Source organism: Bos mutus, chromosome 10 (genome assembly GCF_027580195.1).
Source record: "Bos mutus isolate GX-2022 chromosome 10, NWIPB_WYAK_1.1, whole genome shotgun sequence".
NCBI lineage: Eukaryota > Metazoa > Chordata > Mammalia > Artiodactyla > Bovidae > Bos > Bos mutus.
In genome coordinates this window covers 57,486,285-57,490,690 of record NC_091626.1, presented here as the reverse complement: position 1 = coordinate 57,490,690, position 4,406 = coordinate 57,486,285, and positions in this window count along the sequence as shown.

Below are 4,406 nucleotides of genomic sequence, written 5' to 3'. Positions count from 1 at the left end.
GCATGCTGCAGTCTATGGGCTCACAAACTGTCAGACATGACTGAGGGGCTGAACAACAACAGAGATTGTAGGGTAACGCACTTCAGTGGATATATAAGATACACAGAGTAAATAGTTTCTATTTAATTAATTTATTCAACACTTAAGTAGGTTAATTCTATTTAAATCCATTTAGAAGCAACTGGGATTTTTTTTTAAGTGCTTTAACACACATGTTGTCTTTAGCCTGGTTGATCAGCATGGCTATCCATCTCTGGCTGTATCTGCAACATTTTTCCTCTTCCTCATTCCTCACCCACTAGCCTCATTGCTATTCCTAGATGTTCTAGAACCTCCTGCCTCAGGACTTTTTCATGTGCAATCCCTCCCTTTGGATACTCTTGCCCCACATACTCCCTTGCTTGATGCCTTATTCCGTTTATGCCTTCCTTCAAATGTCCCCTCCTCAGTCAGCCCTTCTGAGACCATAAAGGCAAGGACTCCGTTTGCTTCTGCTGTGTCCCCCATGCGTAAAGCAGTACCCTGCCCATAACAAGAACTCAAACAAAAATCTGTTGAATCATAGGATTAATTAATTTTTTCACTTAATTAGAGTCTTATAATAAGATCTGCTTATCCAGGATATTTACATTTCTTGATTTGAATGTAATATACACCCTGATCTTTTTTTTTCCTTTTACATCCCTCCAGCTCAACATACCTGTCTCCCTGAAGCATGTAAAGTTTCATCCTTGTGAAACGTGCCAACGTGAATTATTCATTATAGAGATTTTGCTGTCTAAACAATTCTCATGAAGCCAGCACTTGCAACAAATACTATTGCAGTATGACTCATTCTCCTTTCGTCTGGTTGATGATGAAAATCAGTCAATATGGAAATTTTAGCTATTTGCCATCTGTTAGCAAGTTGTCTCATAGCATTCTGTCCTGTGGTGATTCCAGGTTAAAGAGGCACTTCATTACCATTTCCTGCAATAATTTCCACCAAAATGTGAAGTTATCCTGCCCCATTCCTGTGCTGACCTGCTGTCACACCATGGAGAGGTCTCACAACAAGCTCAGCAGGTCCCAGTAGGACACAGTGACCTGCATGTTTTACATCAGATTGGAGAAGGATAAATGCTATTTTCATCATTGAGCCCAGGACAAGGTGTAAATAAAACATACAAAGTGGTTTAAAATCCTTGTTCTCAAGATGTAAAAATACAATAGGAGATTCAAGTTATGAAATCATGAGGCAGCTTGTTATAATGAAAGTTAGAATGAAATAGATGATAAATAGAAGCCAAACACTGTGCTGGGGAAAGGTACACTGAGACGGAAAGGAGAGAAAGAGGTTTTGTGTATAAGGATGCGGATGCTTGGGTTCAATTGTGGTAGACTCAAGGGTGTGGAGGGACTTCCCTGGCAGTCCAGTAATTAGGACTCTGAGCTTGTACTGTGGGGTGGGGTGCCCCTTTGAAACCTGGTTGGGGAACTAAGATCTTGTAAGCCATGCAACATGGCCAAAAAAGGGGAGGCTGGAGAGGAATTTAAGGTACAATAAAGAAGGGATGATTATTGGTGAAGTAGATGATAACAAGTGCTGAGGCAGACAGGACAGTCTCGGGCAAGGGGAAGGATGACTTCCTCCTCTGAGACATGGGGGTGTGAGTTGAAAAGAATGCATGGGGATGTGGTGAGCCCTTATTGAGGAACAGGGAAGTTTATGCCACGGTCTTCTCAGAGAAGTGGAAGGCTAGGTGACTGAGAGAATGAGGAAGGAAGGAATGAAGAAGGAAGGCTAGGTCACTGAGTGAATGCACAAAGAAGAATGAGGTTGCAAATGAAGATATCCCCAACAGCTGAGGGGAATAAGAGAGTAACTGAGGGTAAAGAAATGAACCCAACTGCATTGAGGGGTCAGCTAAAGAATGATCACCTAACTGTGTAATAGGGAAATCAAGCAATGTGGTTATGTTTTGGTTTTGGATTTGTGTTCCGCCAGTACTATCTCATCAGTTTGTATGTGAACTGACTGAGGCTTACCCTTGAACTGCAAGGAGATCCAACCAGTCCTAAAGGAGATCAGTCCTAGGTGTTCATTGGAAGGACTGATGCTAAAGCTGAAACTCCAGTACTTTGGCCACCTCATGCAAAGAGTTGACTCATTGGAAAAGACCCTGATGCTGGAAGGGATTGGGGGCAGGAGGAGGAGGAGACAACAGAGGATGAGATGGCTGGATGGCATCACTGGCTCGATGGACATGAGTTTGGGTAAACTCTGGGAGCTGGTGATGGACAGGGAGGCCTGGCGTGCTGCGATTCATGGGGTTGCAAAGAGTCGGACATGACTGAGCAGCTGAACTGAAATGAACTGAACTGAGGCTTACCTGCAGTGAGAAATCAACTAGGTTCCTGAAAAGAAAGTTAAAGGGTGAGAAGAAAGGGGGAAGTTCATGAGAGCAGAAGAAATGAGCATGAGGTCCACACTGGATAGGGAAACAAACTAAGCCAGCAGGGACTCAGGCTTTGAGAAAAAAAGGAAGACTTTCAAGGCACCAGAAGTAGAAATGCTATCACAGAGCAGGTCTAGGGGGAAGCAGGATGTAGAAAAGATAGAGGTTCACCTTTGCAGAAAGGAGCTTCAGGGTTTGTAATTTCAGATTCTGCAAGGGGACCTGTCCAAGCAGTGACCTGCTAACATGGAGAGGAAGAAACATGGTGGGGCCAGAATACTGGATGAATGAGTTACTCCTCCAGTCACTGGGGTTACCCTGGATGACTGGCAGGGACTAAGTACCAGGCACGCTCTAGTACTTAGATCCAGGGGCCAAGATGCTCGAGGCATCTGGAGGAACCTGGAGGTATGAACAGCCTGCAATACAGCTAACTGGTGCTGTCATAAGAAGTGGTGATCAACTCACCATCTGAAAGCAGAAATGAAGAGCAGCAACACGGTGCTGTCTGCCTGGCTTCAACATGCAGGGACTGTAAGGTTGTAGGGAAATTGTCTTTTTTTTAAAAAAAAAAAGGGGGGGTGGGGCGCTGAGCACACAGGGAAGCAGGAGGACGGTGACCGTAGTGGAAGGGTCAGGTTGGGCAAGAGCCCCAGACCACATGGAGAAGCCCTTCACCTCGACATTTCCGAGGCTCACAGCACTCCCTTCCCCCCACCACCACCTTTAGCTCCCGACTCTTCAGCGACATCATGGGGTTCCTTCAAGATTCCCTTTGGTCAGAGGATTTCAATGGTTGCATCATACTCTTTGCCCAACAGCCCCCAGCATTCACGTTTTGGGTCCAAGTGATAGATTTGAACTCGACAGAGAAAAACTTTCAAGCAAATACAGCTGTCCAACAAGGATGAACTTTCCCAGAGTAACAACCAGAGGTGTCTGGACACTGCTCCATAACCAGTAGCCCCACTGTTGGGCATAGCTCTTAATAAGTTAACTATGAACAAGGAAATGTCCCTGAGAAGAAAGCCTAGTTAGGAAAGAATCAGAAAACCACCTGTCCTCAAACATCTCACACCTCTTCTCCCCCCACCACCTCAGTGTGTCCACATGGCCAAGGACTGGAGACTCTGACAATTAAGGTGCAAACAGGCTGCAAGAAAGTCATACTGGCTAGCATTTATAAGGATCAGCTTTGATCTCAAATGCAACTGTGCTCTGATTCTAGCTCCGCCACACCCATTCTTGAGCAAATTTCATCATTTCTGTAAGTTTCAGTATCTGTACCTCTAAAGTAAGAAAATTAAATACTGTTTACTTCATATAGGGTTTTTGAGACTATGAAGCACAGTTCTAGAACCAGACATATGGTCAATAATCAGTAAATGTTGAGTATTATTACTGATACTATCACATTAATATCAATGTTGTTATTATATCAAATACATATATCTATATGCATTAAGACTAATACATGTATATACATCACACAGCAGACCTTCTGGGAATGTCTGTAAAATGAATGCTTATGTCCTTCTCCAGGGATGCATTCATCTAGCCATAGATATTAGTGATTCCAAGAAAGTTTATTTCCTCCATTTGCACATGAAAATTGAGTGTTTTCCATAGACACCTCATTTCTCCATTGGACAGAAGAGTCAAATAGGTCACCCGTCTTTGCTCTCACAACTAAGATCTGTGATAAAGTCTGCCACATTGCCTGGTGCCTGGTCTCACACTTTTGGACCAACCACCAATCAGCTCACTCTTCACAGTGCTCACACAAGGGTTCCTTTCTGAAACAGCAGTGGTATCAGTCTCTCTCTCCAGTACCATGTTGAACAAAATTGTTAGGAGTACAGTAAGTCCCCTACATATGAATGAATTCTGTTTCAAGAGCATATTCATAAATCCAATTTGTTCATAAGCCCAAAGTCAGCCTAGACACCCAACTAACAATCAAAAGGC